We start from the raw sequence: 20,400 nt of genomic DNA on the forward strand, positions 1-20,400 counted from the left end.
GCAAGCCCGCATGTTTTGGGGGGGAGCGTGCGGCCCCCATTCGGGGCGCCAGTGGTGGTGCTCGCACCTCCAATCGGGGAACCGGACGATTTGTTCCTCCCACCTTATGTCTGGTTGGTGGCGGGCGAGCCAAGCCGAGCCTACCACCACGTCGAAAGAGCAAGAGGGGGCAATTACGAAAGTCTCAATCCCCCAATGTTCCTCGGTTCCTACCGGGACCGCCTGAGTCTCAAGTGTACAGGGCTCCCCCCTCATGGGCCCCCCGTCCATCTGCTAGAATTGCATCGGTTGTGGCAGGGGCGAGGTGGCTAATCCCAACGCCTCGACTAGGCGGGGGGTGATCAGGTCTCTGTTACACCCTGAGTCAATTAGCGCTCGGGCGTGCATGAATCTCTTTAGGTTGGGGTTAAGGAGGGTAACGGCCATAAATAGTAAACCCCCCGAGGCTCTCACCGTTAGGAGTGCCGGCTGTTGTTGGACCTGCTTCGCGGCACCCATTAAAGCAGGTCGCTGTCGTTTCCCGCCGACTCGGTGTCGTCCGACTCCTCGGTTGATTCTTCCACAGTCGCCAGGTCGGTGGTAAACTCCTCGTCAGTCGCCAAGGAAGTGGCGACGGAGCCCCGACTGGGCTCCTTCGAGCGGCTGCTCTTCTTCTTTTTCGGCCCCGGGGCGGTCAGCTTCGCCGTGGGTGGGGTGGTCCCCGCTTTCACTGGGCAGTTGGCGGCGAGATGATCCGGGTCTCCGCATCTGAAGCACTTGCGGGCGGGGGACGGAGTCGAGGTCGCCGGGGTCTTCCGCCCTTCGGTTTTAGTCGGGGTGTGTTTGGCCCCCTTCTTTGCCAACTGCTGCCGCCGCATCCCTACGTGTTGGAGGTTGGTCTCCACTTCTCCGGCCAGTTGGATCCACCCGACCAGCGTGTCGGGTCTCCCTTGGCTGTAGCAGCGGTCGAGGATGTTCGGGTTTAAGCCATTGATAAACGCAGTGTATTTCATGACCTCGTTCCATCCCCTCGCTGCTGCGCAGTAGCCCAGGAACTCGGTGGCATACTCGCGAGTGGAGCGGTTGCCCTGTTCTATGCGCTGAAGGGCGGCGACAGCCTTCTCCTCCCGTAGAGGGTCGCCATACTGGCGGAGCATCGCGTGCAGGAACCCCGCCACGGTAGCTAGTTCGGGCTTTCTTCCCATGAAGAGCCCCACGTACCACTTGCGGGCCGGGCCTCTCAGTCGGGACGCGATGTGGTACACTCGGCTGGCCTCGGTCGGGTAATCGGCACCCCAGCGGGTGAAGAACGTGTCGCACTGTATTGTAAAGTACTCCACGTCCTCGGGATTCCCGTCGAAAGTAATCTTCAACTCTCTTCCCCGACACTCGGCCCCCCCCGGGGCTCGGGGTGCTGCCAGCGGTGGCGCTGGGCCCGGTAGGGCCGGCAGGATCGGGGCGGGTGGCGCCGGTGGCCCCGGAACGGGCGGTGCCGGTGGCGCCGGTGGCCCCGGAACGGGCGGTGCCGGTGGCGCCGGGGCGGCCGGAGCCGGCGGGGCTGGGGCTGGCGGAGCCGGCGAGGCCGCGAGCGGTTGCCCCAGCGGCAGCCCTCCAGCAGGGACCCCCAGGACCGCAGTTTGCAAGGTGCGGAGCTGGTCGTAAATTGCGCCCAGGTTCTGCTGCATCTCTTCGGCCATCGACACGCGGGACCGATGCACGTCGTCGTGGATCTCCCGCACCCAGTCGAATAAGTCGTTGCGGAGGGTCCGGAGTTGGTCGTCTCCCCCTCGGGGCTCCGGGCCCTCTGCCTGGTCGTCGTCGCCGTCTTCGGCTCCCCCTTCGCCCAACATGCTTCTGTACCGTTGCTCCGCGGCGTCGATCGCTGCCGTAGACTTCCGCGGGCTCCAGGTTCGCGGGGCGGGGAACGCGTCGACCGAGAAAGGTGCTGGGACCTTAATTTTGCGCCGAACCCCCGTCACTTTCGGGTCGAGCGGCGGGTCCTCCGTTGGGGTGGTGGGCTCTCCGTCGTCTGGAACTTTTGCCGCCATCGGGCCAAGCCTCCAGTACAGATAAGCCACAAAACAATGGGATCACTGTTATAATGTCAGAACTTAAGAACTTCAAACGGATCCCATACTTGGTTACAAAGCTAGGATTTTATTAGAAAGAACTAAGCACTGGAAGAGGCAAGATAACAGTGATGGCGAGAGCCAGCACCAACTCAATTTTATACACGTAAAGCAAACATCTCACAAAGCCACAATTCACACCGTTACAGGCACATCTGTCTTCTCACCATCACTATCAGTAGAGAGGATGCCTCCCTACTCCGAAGGCCATGCTGTTCGGCTTCAAAGGGTCCTAGTGTGAGAATGTGCAGAGACATAACATAACTCATTCTACAGCCCCAAATATTTTGGATACCAGTGGGGCAAGGTTAATTACTATTCAAGCACTTTGGGTTAAACAAGGGTTACAACATGGAGTCGGTTTGGTTCAGTAACAAAGCCGCTCTGAGTCACAGTAAGAGTACAATACAGCATTGGTTGCATTATAAGGAATCAGCAGTAAAGATACAAGTTCTGACAGCAGCATAACAAGTCACAACCAGTTCCTTTACTAACCCTCCAGTCAGAGACCAAGGAACAGAGTCTCTAGCCTTTCCATGTGTTAATTAAAATGTCCGCCCTGCAAGATGGGACACTTACAAGTTGAGTTCCAAAAACAATTACTATGGTAGCTCTGTAGCCAATGAAGGTCAAAACCCAAAAGAACACTACAAGATATAATTAATAAGGCTTATTAAAAGAAATGTGCAGGAATATAATTAATAAGGTTTATTACAAGAAATGTACAGGAATATACAAATGTAAGAGCAGGGAACAGCAAGGACAAAATAATAAAATCTCAGTAGCTAAGCTAATATACTTACGCAAGCTTTAGTTCCATAGTCTAGATGTTACCTGATCAGACAGAGACACAGAGTCCAGGCAAAGTTTCAATGTCCAAAATCCAAGAACAGCTACCCAAGGCACAATCTGGCTCAAAGGTGTCAAGAATCAAGAGGTGTCCAAACTAGAAAAGGAGCAAAACTTGAATGAATTATCTTTCATTATGCAAAACTGCCATCTGATGGCCTGAGTCTAGTGGAACAAATATGTCACTACTAGACATTGGTCCACATACTCTGCAGCTGCACACAGGCACAATTAAACAAGCCACCTTCCCCCATCCAGAGTTCCTTGTGCTAATGAGATGGAATGTGGTGGCAAAACTCTCTCCTGGTCCCTGGCTTTGAAGCTTCTAGGCCTCAGTGATCCCACTGACACTCACGACTAACTCCCATCACTTATCTCTCTTTCTGAAACTGCAAAATAATTAAGTTCCCAGAGAGAGGCTTTCTATAATTTTATCAAGCCCAAAGTCTGAGCCAAAGATTCTAAAAAGCCAAGAAACTGCTAGGCACAGCCAGTTTCCCGATGAAGTCTTGCTTGCAACCTTTGATTTAGTCTGCCACAGGGTTTACAACTTTCCCAAATACGGTTTTCTCACCGCTGCAGAGCCCCACTCTGACCCAGACAATTAGCTACTCTTCCTCAGCTCATTCCTAGGCAGAAGCTCTTTGCTCCTTCAGTGTTTCCATTTCAGAGGGTAAGATATCACCAGCCTCCATCTTGCCTCTCCCCAGGGCTTTTTTTGTAGCAGGAACTCCTTTGCATCTTAGGCCACACCTCCCTGATGTAGCCAATCCTCCAAGAGCTAACAGGGCCCTTAGTACAGGACCTACTGTAAGCTCCAGGAGGATTGGCTACATCAGGGGTGGGTGGCCTAATGTGCAAAGGAGTTTGTACTAAAAAAAAAACCCCTGCCCCTCTTTCATCTCTTTTATAGCTGATTCTACTTCTATCCTACCTCTCCACTTCTTCTAGACTACCTGTCAAGCATGCGGTTTCAATGATGAGTCGGGTTTGATACAAGACTACGTTTATTGATAGACCGATACTTTCAGTGTAACAGATTCTTGAGAGTGATGCTAAAGATACATTGATACAATACTTTTAAGGCTATCTTCAAAAGAATTCCAAAAGCTGGGGGTGAAGGATGCGCTCTCACACATAAACTATCATAAATGTCTACAGTCTCATGGCGTTATCAGGACTCCGTCCTTGCTTTCCCCAGATGTGTCGCACTCCCTAACAGGAATGTATGGGAAGGTGCTGATTAATTTTTCTCAAGTTAGTTTCGTTTCTCTCTACTTCTATTTTGCAAGCAATAAAGCAAAAAGGGGAAGGGGAAAGAATAACAGAGCTAACAGACCTTGGTCCTCCATGATACTTCACAGACCAGTTTTATGAAGGACCCTAAAACAATCAATTACCAATGGAATTTTACCATGCTTGACACTACCTTCCTCCCCAGCACTCACCCACTGCCTTCTGCTTTAAACATAGACCCAACCCATGCAACAGGAGCCCTATGCATTACCCCCTCCACTGTGCCCACAGATAGCTGTGGGATTCCCATAGGCAGACATAGCTTTGCACCCCAGGACCAGCTAGGCAATTGGGTTGCCACATCACTTAATGAGGAGCAATGGGATGCTTCCCTTCCAGGGTGCCTGCCAGGCTGCTGTAGCCTCCTGCCTCAAGATTACCAGCTGACCATGGGTTCTGTAGTTCCTTCCCCTCTGGGTTCACTTTGACACATTGCCACCATAAGGCCACATCCAGTCACTGCTGCCATGAGACCAAATCCTTTCCTGCCATTTCTGAGTCCATATCCCACTTCTGCAACTAGGGAAGCCTCTCACCCAGGCTGGCTATGGGGGGGCCTGTGGGGCCCTGCCTTCTGACTTCAGAGTGTGGCCTCCTGACTCATGCCCCCAACTAGCTGCAGGGCCTCTGCTGCCATATCTTCCCTCCCATGTGATTCAAATCACACTGAAAGAGCAACAGGACAGCCACCAGCTTCTGGGAGTGATTTAAAGGTTGCCCCTCCTGTGCAATTTGAATCCTGGGGTGGGGGAGGTGGCAGCTGAGGTCTTCCCTCCCCACCTTCATCATGGCTTGAGGGTTGCCTCTGCTTCCCCCACCATTCAGATTGCACCAGAGGGACAGTAGGAGAAGCCCCTGGCCTCTACCTGCGATATAAAGAGCCCTGAATTGTCAAAATTTTTCTCAGGAAGTGAGAATGCTTTCCAGTCACAGTCAAGCTGCTCATTCTGGCAGGAGAAGAAAGAAATAACAGAGATCAGCGTATCCATCACCACTGGGTTCTCCTGAACCTGCAGAGCAAAAGAGAAGGAAAGAGCACTTGACAGCTCTAGAGAGAAGGCGTAGTGCCTGCCTGATCACCCAACAGCAATTAGCGTTAATTCCTGGCATGGAGTCTTTACATGGCAAGCTGATAGAAGCATCACCTAGGCCAGCGGTGACCAACGGTAGCTCTCCAGATTTTTTTTTGCCTACAGCTCCCATCAGCCCCAGCCATTGGCCATGCTGGCTGGGGCTGATGGGAGTTGTAGGCAAAAAAACATCTGGAGAGCTACCATTGGCCACCCCTGACCTAGGCTTTGGGGAATGAGGCCGCTAATGAGGGAGATTAAAGAAACAAGCTGAGCAAGGCTCGGCTTGGAAGCAAGTTTGTTCGCAGCTCAGTATGCCACACACTTCTGAAAGCTGACCTGCTCTACCCTGACCTGCTGCCTTTGTACTCTGTCTTTACTAACCTTTGCTTGTGTTCACAGCTAGAGACCCAAACCTTACGCCCTGCACCAGTTTCAAAGCCTAGACCCTGGATCTGCTTTGACCCTTGGACTGAACCTGTGGCTTCCTGACTTCAAGCTGGTTTGTAAATCTTGCTCTTGTCTGTTGCTTTCTTTGCATATCCCAGAAACCCTGGGTAGAGTAACAGTGCCAGGCTTTGCTCTGAATGCAACACCCCTACTAAAAATCACTAAGATCTCCCCTGGCCTTTTACAGTTCATCTATTCTGTGCATGTGATGGGAATGCAGATTAAACTATATGACCTTTCCTGCTCTATGACAGACAAATATACTACAAAAAATGTAACAAAAATAAGATTTACAATTAATCTTTACAAAGAAGATTTGCAAAGGTGGGCTCTTTTTGTTGCAGTTCTAAGCATTCATTCCTTTCAAGGGGAATTACTGTCCTGTAAGTGTGCTCAGGAATACAGCCTTTATTAGCCAATGTTGAAGGAGGAAATATTGGCAGGAAAAGGAAGATGCAGAGATAACAAATTAGGGACCTGACCAGGAACAATAAGCTGGTACACATACCCATGTGAGGCTGCCTTGTACTGAGTCAGACCATTGGTCTTTCAAGGTCAATATTATCTACTTTTACAGGCATCAGTTCTCTGGGGTCGCAGGTAGAGGTCTTGCAGATCACTTACTAGACTTGTGCATTTATTTAGTTTTTAATTGTAATAATTACAAAAATTGAGTGTTTTTGTAATTGATATAAAAAACAAAACAAGATTCCCCAACTAAACATCCTATTTAAAAAGAAAGCAGGATTCTCTTTATTTTTATTGACTGCAAGGTGTAGCCAGAGGAATTGCATGTGTGAGGTATTCCAGTCCTGAAGGATATGGGGTAGGGTTTTGCCTTTCTTATTCCAATGCCTGCCCTGATGTGTCAACTTTTCCCTTGCACTCCACTGTTGGACTGCTGCTGTCCAAACATTCTGTCTCAAGCTACCCTACCCCACATTGTTGTTGCAAGGATAAAACAAAGAAGATTTAAATGATATAAGCGGCTTTGGGTCCTCATTGAAGAGAAAGGCAGGTTATAAATGAATTCAACAAATAAATAAACACACCTGTCCAAGCAAATCTGTCTCTAGGTCTTCATGCTGTTGCCTTCTTGTCTTTACCCTCCTTATGCCACAAAATGCCCTTGTTTTGTCACTCTTTCTCTTCTCTGGGTTACTGTTCTTCAGGCTAAGTGGCTGTAGTGCTGTCTGGGTTACTGTTCAGAATCTTTCCTATGAATTCTAGCATAGAAGTAAATGTTAAACATGGATTTTATTTTTTTGCCTCATTCTATTTGACTGAAATCTGGTGATGTGGGTGTCTTCAGGCAATAGTACAATCCCCCTGAGTTTTGTCCGATTGGGATGGAAAACCGTGAAGGAAAGAGGGCTTACATTGAAACCTATAGCAACTATAAACAAAATAGAATTATGAAAATGAAACAATGACAAAAGAATAATAAAAGATCAAACTAAGCAACCCAATAACAAAACAGTCACTTTTAGACTACCACAAATGAAAGAAATGAAACGAATTCTCATGCCCAAGTCTATCACTCACTACCTGACTCTTTTAGCTAAAGATACTGGGGACTGAATGTAGGACCTTCACTCTGACATTGAGCCATGACTTCTTTCATGATACTTTTGTAAAATATAGCCCTCTTTTTACATTACATGCCTCTAGTGTTACGCAGTCTCATTTCCAAAGCCACGGTTGAGGAGTTAAAATATTCTTCTTCAAACGTTGCCACAAATTGGACTAGAAGAGTCTCCGTTAATTGTACTTTTTTTCCTTTAAATAAAGTGATTAGCATCAATAAACTGGGAAACTTTCAGTTTGCTGAGCTCCAGAAAAGTGCTCTGAAGAACAACTGATCATAATTCTTTATTTTAAAATATTTGTATTCTGTCCCCCCCCCCCCCGCCAAAAAAAAGAGCATGGCAGCATAGAAAAACAATGAAACAGTACGAAGTTATACATTAAATACCACAACTGATAATGAGCTGCCTCTGAAACAAAAGTGCTTACAAGGAGCAATTTTTTTAAAAAAAAAATGGTAATCAATACATAGTATCACTTTCTCATAAGAACATAAGAGAAGCCATGTTGGATCAGGCCAATGGCCCATCCAGTCTGTCACACAGTGGCCAAAAAATCAGGTGCCATCAGAAGGTCCACCAGTGGGGCCAAGACACTAGAAGCCCTCCCACTGTTGCCCCCCCCCCCAGCACCATGAATAGAGAGAATCACTGCTCCAGACAGAGAGTTCCATCTATACCCTGTGACTAATAGCCACTAATGGACCTCTGCTCCATATGTATCCATTAGTAATCTTCATTAGATTGCATATAGAAAAAGTCACCACCCTGCACAGACTAATCTATATTTAGGATGAGGAGAAGTTTGGAGCAAAGCTGGCAGCTTTTTTCATCCATTCTGTAAACATGGACCAAAAGCAATGGTAAGACACAAAAGTTTATACCTTGAAGAACATTTTGTCTTACAGCTGCCACTGGACTCAAATTTTGTTCTGCTGCTTCAGACCAACATGGCTGCCTACCTGAGTCAATCTGTGTTATTGTGTAACATGAATCTGCCTTATGCAAAGTCAGACCATCGGTCTATCTTGTCTAAATGGCAGCAGTTTTCCAACAACAGAGAGGACTTTCCAAGGCCTTTTCAAATGGGATTAGACTTGAGAGCTTTAGCAAACCACACTTGTAATCTAAAGCTGAGCTGTTCCCTAATATTGCATTATATTTGTACGAAATATATCTGAGACACTTCGGTGAGAAGGGCGGGATATAAGTCCACTAAATAAATAAATAAATAAATATCTGACCGTGGTTGTCCAGTAATGCATTGTAAAAGTAGAGAGGCCTGCCTCCAGGTGGAGTCTGGGGATCTCACAAAATTACAGCTCATGTTCAGACTACAGAGGTCAGTTCCCCTGGAGAAAACAGATTCTTTGAGGGTGGACTCTATCCAGTTGTATCCCATTGAGGTCTCAGTCATCCATGGGCTCCACCCCCCGCCCCCCCCACAAAAAAAATCTCCAGGAATTTCCCAACCCAGATCTGATAACCATCCCCTTCTGGCAACTGGAGGGGGGCATGGCAACACTATGTAAAAGGTAGGCAGGAGAGAGAGAGAGAGAGAGAGTGCTTCTGCTGATTCTAAATGAAAACTGAAATGTCAATTCTCCAGTATTTATTGTGAGTTAGTGACCCAGTAAAATGTGCATTAACAGTCTTTGCTGATAATGCTGTAAATATGCCAATTTTTTTACATTTGCATTGCTTTGGTACCACATTCCTCTCCTTAAACATTTTATAGAGCTTATATTTTAACGAGAATTCAACCCTTCCCTTAATTTTGCTGTTATCTTCACTCTTGAAATTTTTCACTTTAAATGTTTAAATTGCCTGGATGATTAAAGAACCATTACAGCAAAAATAAAGTTTTAGGATCCATACCATTTCTATCTTTTTTTCATTTGTGACCCACAAAGGTATAGGTAAGTGACAAACTACACCTAGCAAAGGTCACTGTTGTTTCAACCCTCTGGTCAATATTGCATTCGTTGTACCTTCTTTCATATTAACTTTCTGCATGTAAGGATGTGACTGTGCATGCAGTGAATATATATATATCTCATAGTGTAGCATCTGGAAGAGTAGCAGAAGTAATATAAGCAGTGTTTTAATTAACTTATACTGTGAGAATGTGACTTTCATTACATCTGAAAGGTCAGAGTAGCTATCACCAGTGCAATAACTGTAATATATAAAATGAAGTAAGAAAGAAAGAGGTAGTGATAGATTTTATCATTTTTGCTGATAAAAGGGTTCAACATAACCTCAACAAATCACTGCTTCTGCTAGTATTTAGCATTCATAAGGTATCTGTCAGAAGTATTTTAGGCATAATTTATCCTGTTCTCCTTTTGGACTTTTCCAATATGGAAGCACATTATCCCCCTGTACACATGACACAAATGTTTATTATTTATTTTATTTATTTATTTGGGATTTATATCCCGCCCTTCCCACAAATGGTTCAGGGTGGCTGTGCATGCAGTGAGGGAGAGAGGGAGCATGGATGTGTGTCAATTCCCACTTTCATTGCTAAAAATGTTCAGTCTCATGTTGGCACAAAACCTATTTATATACACTGTATGACCATAGACTCTAACTCTGTGACTGAAACCACCACTTATTACTCAACTTTCTCTTCTGGTTGCCATCCCTGGTTGCCAGCATATACAGAAGATACTTGAGTAGAACAATTGTGCCATCACTATGGACACTTTGCCTGGTTCCCTGAGCCCCATGAAGAGCTTATCCCTGGGAATTTTGTACCCCAGGCCCCTCCTAGCAGCCCTGAGATCACCCTCTGATTTTTGGTTAATCAGGCAATGATCTAACTGTCCCTGGCATGCACACTGCTCCCTACAACCTTTTATCTCCTTAAATGGTGGTCATATGCTGACATATTCCTGTTGTCAAATTCTAGCCCATCACCATCTAGGTTATCTGGACCATCTAACCATGATACCTTAGACATAGTGTTACCCAGGGGCGCTGCCTACATCTGGGAAGGCACCCATTAAGAGATAGGGTCTCCCAGTCTTTCACTCTGAACTATGGTTCATTGCAAAAAGCAAGCCAAGAGAGAAAAGCCATGCTGGAATGGAAATACAGCATGTAAACAGTGTTTGTGGCCCCAGGCTAAGTTTCCTCCCTCCACTCAGCAATTGAATATGTAGAAACAAATGGGTCTCAGGTAAAGTACTGCTCATGCCTTAATTTCTGGCTAGCAACTAATGGCTAATCTTCCTGCTCCAACTCAGCATCTTTTGTCACTACGTGGCACAAATCCTTTGTTTGTCTTCTGACTCCTCCGCAGAGTATCAAAACCAAATTGATACCTAATATTAAGCCCATCATGACCCATCATGACAAACATTAAGGGTCATTTTCCTCTTTTGTCTTAAACTGGGAATCTATTCATTTCACCCTGGGAGGTCCAACTCCTGGCTTCATTCTCTGTGCAACAGAACATTATACTTTTTTATCTAGCACCTGGGAGAACTCAGACCTTGTCAAGATCTCCAGAAACCATCAAGTCATTGTTTAAACCACTTTACACACCCAGCCATACCTCCATGTTGTGTTCTTGACTATTTAAGGAGAAACTCTGGACATGCTCAGTGTGTCTTGACCAGAGACTTGCACCCCCAAACACTGAGTTACTTCCCTGCCCCCCCAAGTTGGAATAAAGAGACGGACTCAATTAGATTGGTGAAACTATGGGCCACTTTATTAAATAACACGGCAAGGGCAACCGAACTGCGGCCAGGTCAGGGCCAGGTGTCTCCTCAGACTGCTCCCCTGCCTTTTTCAGCAGATGAAAGACCCGGCCCCCCAGCCGGAGCTGTGTGCCACAGCTCCTGCCAGGCAGGCCCAGCAGGGAGGCTCGCACTGGAGGGCCCAGACACCAGATGCGAGTCTCAGCGAAAGACACCCATCCAATTGAGTCTCCAGGACAGTCTGCATTCACACACCTCGGGCCACACCCAAAGGTTGATCCTGCCAGACTCCTAACTCCCCAAAAGGGGGAGGCTAACCGGTCCTCCTCAGGCCGCATGGTGCCATAAACCCCATAAAACCTGCCCTAAAAAGTGACCAATCTATACGAAGGCACCAACCCGAGGCCAATTCCTTAATCCACTGATATGCTATGCAGGGCAGGCAAAAAAACACCCCCCAGTCACTGGCCAAACAGCCGAGGAGTAAAAAATTCCTACCCGGCCCCTCCACAAAAGAGGCGACCAGCAATTGCCTACATAACAAACCGGGCGGGAGGGCCAAGCACGATGAGAGGACTGATGGGACGGGGAGCGGAGGCTTCAGTATAACCGCTGAAGCCCTGCCCCCTCCTGATGAGCCCAAAAGCACTCCAAAGTGTCTGCTCACCCTCCGGGGGGGGCAAAATCTCCCCTACAGCCATGCCGCGACGCAGCGGGCTGTAGGAGGCTCCGATATTCACATCTTCTGCTTCATGGATTCCTGGACCACACCTAAAAAGGTAAATATCACCTCTGCAATAATTCCTAAAAATCTCTATTCCTCACCCCTGATTTCATAGCCTCTTGATTGTGTGTGTATTCTGATTGTCTTATGTGTGCTTGTATTTTTATATATTTTTCAAAGGAAACATTATTTTAAAACAAACAAACAAACACTATTTTAACTCTGGAGTTTTCCTTCTGATACTGGACCTTTGTATTATTGGTAAAAGATCCCTGCTCTAAATTAGTTCTATCTAAGTTTCCCTCTTGCTAATTCCCCCATTTAAAAGAGGAGACAGCCAGCATTTCTAATAACATAGTCATTCTGATTAGGGATGGGGACAAATATAACTTTGTGGTGAATTTTGGCTGGTTCATGGTTTGCAAACCAAAGTTTATGAACTCAAGAGCTGCCACAAATGAATTTTAAGGTAGTTTGTGATGGTTCGTGAAGAGCAGAAAGCAGGAGTTTAAATGGCTTCAAGCCATTTAGACCCCATGCTTTCTACTCCCCACCACTTTTCATGGGGAGAACCCCTGCTTTCTTCTTTCTGTGCTTTTCAAAGGGAGACTCTCTGCTTTCTACTTCTTGAGAAAAGCATTGGGGAAGAGAAATCAGGGGCTTAAATGGCTCCAAGCTATTTCGACACCTGCTTTCTGTTCTCTACCTCTGCTTTCTGCTCCCCATGAAAAGCAGCAAGGAGCAGAATGCAGGGGGTTAAATGGCTCAGCCATTTAAATCCGTGCTTTCTGTTCCCTGCTGCTTTTCATGGGGAGAACATCTGGTTTCTGCTCCCTTAAAAAGTGGTGGGAAGCAGAAGACAGGGGTTTAAATGGCACCAGTTTTCACACGGAACCCCCTGCTTTCTCTTTTGTGTGAAAAGCATCAGGGAGCAGAAACCAGGAGTCATGAACTACTATGATCCTGCTCAGTTTGTGAACCAATCTCATGGTTCATATCATTGTGTGGCTCAGTTCATGGTCCAGCCACCAACCCTGAACCCAACTGCAAAAATGTGATTTATGCCCATCATTAATTCTGATGGAAATGTCCTCCAGCTCCTAACACTTTCCTTTAAAAACTGCTTAAAAGCTTTTTACATACAAAGAACCAGCATCCTGGTACCATTTCACTTCAAGTGGAGCCTATCTCTTTCTGTTGGACTACATCAACTAAAAGCTCAACAGATTATCTCAAAATAATTCTGTGAGTTGGAGAATTCAATGAGGTCAGAGGGAGGGAGGAAAAAAGAATGAAGAGACAGGAAATGGACATTGAAACTGTCCATTCTTTATGGACAAATAGATCTTGCAGCCAAAGAGAACCAATCATTCTTTGCTGATTCAGATGCTTGGAGAGATGATTTGCAACTTTTTCTTAAATTCCCTTTCCTACAATATTTTTTAAAAGTTTTTTCTGTTTATGGCTGTTACTGATTACAGCCCACATAATATCTGCGCACATGAAACAGCAAAACTGACAAAATGACTTCCATCCCCGCACACAGTGTGCTGTTTGTGTGAAAACTGCTTGTGGGGGAGTTAGTATTCCCTCCTCCTGCAGCACTATGCTGAGCCCCATTTGGATCCTGTCCTGCCCCACCCCAGCAATTCCCTGCAGCTGCTGTGTAGCTGCAGGAAGCACAGGAAAACAAGTATCAATAAGTGAAGAAATGTAATATATAATTGACCCCTCAGTTTACCACTATTTGTTAGGATATCTAAATTCAAGCACTTTAACAAACAGGGATTCTATGTCAAGGGTTAGAACTGGTTTGGATTCCCAATTTGTTCTCATGATACAAAACCCAGTTTAGATCCAGGTGGGCAGCCATGTTGGTATGAAGCAGTAGAACAAAGTTGGAGTCTGGTAGCACTTTTAAAACCAACACTGTTTTATTGAGAATGTAAGATTTCTTGTGCTAAATGCACACTTCATCAGACAATAGCATGTGATGGAATCAGCAGTCCTACATATAGAGTGGGTGGGCAGTGAATTAGTATGCAAAATAGTGAAAATGTTTCTAGCAGATTAAAAGAATAACAACTTGGGGTCTTGTAATCATTATATACAGCTCCATGCAGAGTACCGATGGTCACCATCGAACTTTCAGAACCGCTATACTGTATGGTATTAATACAGCACCATGAAATGTTTTAAATAATTTAAATATGTAATTATGTTTTATATGTTTTATTGGTTTTAATGGAAGTGATGTGATGTTGTGAGCCGCCCTGAGTCCGCTTGCGGAGAGGGCGGGATATAAGCTTAACGTAATAAATAATAAATAAATAAATTAGTTTGGGTTGACTGGGCGGAAAAAACAGCAAAGACAATAAATGTCAAAATTGGAGATTGATGTCTATATCTTAATTGTGAAGAGTAATAAATTAGAAACTGTTGTAATGTTCCATTGGTCTCCTCTAAAGCATGTGTGAAAATAACAACATTTGTCTGTAAAATGAAGCTGTAGTCTACTCTAGAGAGCCAGTTTGGTGTAGTGGTTAAGTGCATGGACTCTTATCTGGGAGAACCGGGTTTGATTCCCCACTCCTCCACTTGCACCTGCTGTAATGGCCTTGGGTCAGCCATAGCTCTGGCAGAGGTTGTCCTTGAAAGGGCAACTGCTGTGAGAGCCCTCTCCAGCCCCACCCACCTCACAGGGTGTCTGTTGTGGGGGAGGAAGGTAAATGAGATTGTGAGCCGCTCTGAGACTCTTCGGAGTGGAGGGCGGGATATAAATCCAATATCATCATCATCATCATCTATTTAAATACTAATAAATAAATACATTAAAATGCAGTATACCTCTCAAATATGGGTTGAGCTAACATCCTTTTCTAAGAGAAGTTCTGTCAGAGAGATTTCTATTATGTTATAATGCATAATATCACAGACATTATTCTGACACACTATTCTAAAAGAGAAATACAGTGGAATACAGTGGATATATAGTTCTACTTGGTGAGAATGGATTTAGCAGAGGTGCTGAGATAAGAAACCAATATCCCTGTTTATTCCAAGTTTCATAACCATTTGTAATCCAGCAATTTCCCTTTCCATTCTGTTCTTGAAGTTTCTTTGCAATAAAACAGCTACTTTGAGGCCACCCATTGAATGTCCTGGAAGGTTGAAGTGTTCTCCTGCAGATTTCTTAGTTTTGTAATTCCTGATGTCAAATTTGTGTCCGTTTATCCTTTGCACTATTATCAATGTAATGCAGGTATAAGGGAGGTATGAGTGGGTGGGTGTCTAGGAAGCATTGACTGGTTCTCACAGGATGGTACAGGAGGTATAAGAGTGAGATTAGAAGAGAAAGGGTGCAAGTAAGAATTTCAGGCTTGTTCACAAGAACAATTTTTGCTTTGTACTGACTGAATAGAGACTTAGTGAAATGAATTTAAAAAAACCCTCCTCTCAAAAATACTTGTTCCTTAATTGAGAGGGCAGTCTTTGGCTTTCTAATTTTTTTTTAGAATCCATTTTCTGAGACTGTTAAAAGAAAGACTACCAGTCTGTACTTTTTCTTAGAAAATTAAAGCTTATTAGTCCATTCATCTAAATGAATTTGTAGCTTGACTACTTTGACTGTGAGTTCACTGAACAATATTGATTTCATTAAATATTTCAATCCATAGCCTGTACCACCTTCCTGTGGAGAGACCATAGCCTTTGAGGCACCTTTTTTAATGACTGGCAAACCAGCTAATTTTCTAAGAGAGAGAAAAAAATCTCAAGAACTACAAAGCAAAATGGTAACTTGGTAAAAGTTCTAGAATATTTGAAAGTTTGACAATTAAAATTATTCTTTCATTACTTCTAAGTTTGCCAAGTGTTTAAAGGTTAAACATTCCCTTTGATCTCTGAATTCAGTGGTGCCTTTGATCTATAAAATCAGGGTACTAAAACTGAATAGGCTTTCCTCTCTATATTTTGTTGCAGTTCACAGCCAGAGATTTGGTTGGGACTGTACTGTGCCTATTGATTTTATATTTGAAAAGTGTTTCAGTTTCTCTGATACTGAGGAAGGCAAAGATTAGTTACATTGCACCCATGGGGAAGAATGCTTAATGGTGTTAAAGTGCTCTGGTACTAATTGAATTCCAGTTCTCCTGAAATGATTCTGGAATGCAATGTCAGTTTTTATGGAAACTAGGTTTGATAATACAACAGATCACCAGAGTATCTTTTGTCTACCAGGTGAATGTTTCTAGTCAAGGAAAGACAATTTGCTCAACTTGTGGCAATTTGTTTCCCTCTCCCTTTCCAAAAAAGAACATAATTATATTAACACTATGAATGTTAGGATGCATCTGATGGATCCTTTTGCTAAAATATCTGACATGAGATAGTCAAGTGAAATAATGAATACACAGAGGGACAATCCTTTGCACTATGAATATAGTGCCCTTGCATGCAGAGATCAGCACAATGTTCAAGAGAGCAAATTTCCAATTAAATGACTCTGGAATGCAAAGTTTTTATGAAAACCACCCCTGATGGCACTACATGGAATAAAAAGTTCCTGACTAAGCCTTCCCATGAGTAATTTGCATCAGCCAGAGAGAACTAATGGAAATATGGAGACCTCCCATTCACCATAATATCTTGGCACACTGACTATATATTGAGAGAAGGTCTTGCTGCTGTCAGAAAGGAAGAGGAGCTAGAGTAGAGATGGAACTCCCTTGTTCCCAATATTTTGAATTGGCTTTCTCCTAAATTCACCTATCCTGCTTCCTTTTCCCTTTACTTGTATGTTCTTCATCCTCCCTTTCTACAACCTCTCTGTCTCTGATTCACTCCTGGCCAGCCAGTTTACTCACCTTTCAGCATCCTTGGGAATTAAGAAAACATAAATGCTGTGAAGGAGGAAGTTTTCCTCAGAAGAAGAGCTACACAACTACCTTCTAAAGGCAGTTGCACCAAGATATTCCAAACTGTGATGTATTTGTTATATGTATGTATGTAATGGAACAGTCTGCTTCTCCAATAATATCTGTGTGACTTGGCTTGGTCCTGTTGGATGGAGTTCTAGTTTCAGTTTCCAGTTTTTGTATGCTAGCTGCAGTTGTTGGTGTTGGAGTTGTCTCCTTGCAAATAAATGTTTGATGTTTTGAGCCAGCTTGTCTTTGCTGAATGGATCTGAGAATGTGTGCCAGATTTAGTACTGTAATCCAGGAACCCACAGCCAAAGGTGGACATTACACAAACCACTAACATCATGGGTAGGGACACACATAGAGACACAGATCTGTGCAGAGATGTTAGACACCTCACCACTGGATGATCTTGTTAATATCTACTACTAGAAGTAATCTAGGCCTAGGTGGGTTCCCACCCACCCACAGGCTAACCATGTTGTTCTGCAGTAGCAGAGATAAATTCAAGTCCATTAGACCCTAAAGACCAACAAGATTTTTGGGGTACAGCTTTTGTGATGTCATCTGAATTTTCAACCAGTGCTCAGTAGAAATGATCCAGTATACTAAAAAAAAAATCACCACCCTAATCACCTGTTTTTCTGTGACCCAACAACATGCATGAATAGCAAATGATATTTTATGTGCATAGCCCTGCAAAATAAGTTGAAGGGGGAAGGAGAAAGGAATGACACAATCTTCCAGCTCTTTCATATCCCTTACAACTGATTTGTGCTGTTACATCCAATTTTTCAAGGCTCTGACTATCCCAGTTGTTCACTTAGGTTGAGGTTGTGGCGTATATGACTTCCTACCCAGGTAGAAATAAATGTTCAGAAGCTTGCTTCCTAGCTGGTGTGGGTTGATGAATCTAAGCAAAATTTGTTTCTTTGTTCTTTAAACCAGAGACCTTAAAATGTCTGGACTTGCAGGAAAAAGTCTATACCACATAAAACTTTATTTCCTCTATTTAAAGACAAACCAGTCCTATAAAATGTAGCCTTTTCACAGTATACTTCCACAGTGCGATCCTCCCAGCCACTAAAACTGAACTGTTGAAGTACTCCCACTTGTAATTCTATAATGTTAGATGTTCAAGTTTTAAGTCACTTTTTTTTTACTTCTAAGTATGGCAATTTAATGCAGAAAATATTTATGGAGTGCAAAAACATTGTTTTGATGATTGATCTAACCAAGGATTTGTTAATATTTACTAACTTTAATGAACAATTATATGATAAAGCAATCATGGACGTGTACAATGTGTTAATAGATTAGGGAATTAGCTAATGTTTGGGAACAGATACACAGGCAGTAACAGACTATTAACTGCTGAAGCGCTAATTAAGGTATAAATAATACAACTTGTTATATGTTAATCAATAAAACCATTTAGACAAGTAGAGGGGGGATTTGTTCATGTTTGTACATTTTAATCGTGTAAATACAATAAAAAGGTAGGTCACACATACCCAAGTTTTAATAAAGAGTGAAAACCAGAGGTATATACACATTCAAATCCGAGTTTGAGCTATATTTAAGTCTATTATATTAAAAGTAAACATTAAAAATCCCCATGTGATTACTTTTATTTATTATTCAAAATATAAACCAATGAAGAGCATTTTATGTACTCCTCTGCTCAGCATTTGCCAACTTCTTATGTCTTTGGTTAATTGTTTTTGATGTATGTGGCCCAGGATTGTCTCCACAGAACAAACTACCCAGCTTTCTTTAAATGATCTTAGTTAAGAGCCAGTTTGGTGTAGTGGTTAAGTGCGCAGACTCTTATCTTGGAGAACCGGGTTTGATTTCCCACTCCTCCACTTACAGCTGCTGGAATGGCCTTGGGTCAGCCATAGCTCTTGTAGAAGAAGAAGATATTGGATTTATATCCTGCCTTATACTCTGAATCTCAGAGCAGTCACAATCACCTTTACCTCCCCCCCCCCCCCCCGCAACAGATACCCTGAGAGGTAGGTGGGGCTGAGAGAACTTTTGCAGCAACTGCCTTTTCAAGGAAAATTCCTATGAGAGGTATGGCTGACCCAAGGCCATTCCAGCAGCTGCAAGTGGAGGAGTGGGAAATCAAACCCGGTTCTCCCAGATAAGAGTCCGCGCACTTAACCACTACACTAGACTGACTTTCTAGGAGATGTCCTTGAAAGGGCAGTTGCTGTAAGAGCTCTCTCAACCCCACCTACTTCACATGGTGTCTGTTGTGGGGGGGAGGCAAAGGAGATTGTGACCGCTTTGAGACGCAGATTCAGAGTTTAGGGCAGGATATAAATCCAATATCTTCCTCCTCCTCCTCCTCCTCCTCCTTCTCCCTGTGGCAGTAAAGAATGCATTATATATTGAGTATATCTCATACATGTATCAAAATGTACATTTTTTGTGCACTAGTGCAAAGTACACAAAAATGTACAGTGGAAATGTGGAAGGATATAAATGGAATACTTGATACAGCAACACTATGCAACAGATATGGAATGAGTAACATTTGATTTTTTTTTCTCTCCCTCTCACATAATACCAGAACTCAGGGGCACCCAGTAAAATTGCTTGAAATTACAACAAAGTTAGAGTCCAATGGCACCTTTAAGACTAACAAAGTTTTCTTCAGGGTGTAAGCTTTCATGAGCAAGCAAACTTCCTCAAACAAATTGAAGTCCATATATATAAGGCAGAGGTTGAACTGTGAAATTCATTGCCGGGGGAGGTAGTGATGTCCTTCAGAACAGATAGCTTTAAAAGGGGGTTAAACAGATCCATGGAGGAGAGTCCATCATCAGCTACTAGTCCTGGTGATGGATGGGAGCCTGAGTCTCTATATACATGGAGGTGGCAAGCCTCTGTATACCAGTGCTAGAAGGCAGCAGCTGGGGATGGCCTTGGTAACTATGCCATTTGTTTGGCTTTCCATGGCACTTTGTTGGCCCCTGTGTAAAATAGTATGCTGGATTAGATGGAATCAGGACTTTTTTTGTAACAGGAATTCCTTTGCATATTAGGCCACACAACCCTGATGTAGCCAATCCTCCAAGAGCTTACAGTAGCCCCTTAAGTAAGACCCCTGTAAGCTCTTGGAGGATTGGCTACATCAGGGGTGTGTGGCCTAATATGCAAAGATAGGGCTTTTTTTTTGGTAGCAGTAACTAGAGTTGCCAAGTCCCCAGCATTGCCCTGCACATGCGACAGGATGATGTCACCCGGAAGTGATGTCATCGCACCAGCAACGCCACTCGCAGCTGCTCTAGGCATTTCCAGGAAAATTCTATGGTTTTCCCGGACGCTGTAGCCATTTGGGAGAGGAAAACTCTATGGTACCTATTGTACCATAGAGTCCCCCCCCCAAAAAAAAATGGCTAGAGCATCCAGGAAAACAACAGAGTTTTACCGGAAACGCCTAGAGTGGCCGCTGCATGATATCGCCAGCATGATGACATCACTTTCGGGTGAGGTCATCACACCGATGACATTGGGGGAGGTTCCCCCCGCTGGCCCAATGTGGGCCGGTGGGTTGGGAATTTTCTGGGCGAGGGAATCCCTGCCCGGACCGGGGGCTTGGCAGCCCTAGCAGGAACTCCTATAGATGATTTGAGTTAAAAACCTACAATAAAACCAAATCCAGATAAAAAGT

The sequence above is a fragment of the Heteronotia binoei genome, chromosome 1 (assembly GCF_032191835.1).
Source record: "Heteronotia binoei isolate CCM8104 ecotype False Entrance Well chromosome 1, APGP_CSIRO_Hbin_v1, whole genome shotgun sequence".
NCBI lineage: Eukaryota > Metazoa > Chordata > Lepidosauria > Squamata > Gekkonidae > Heteronotia > Heteronotia binoei.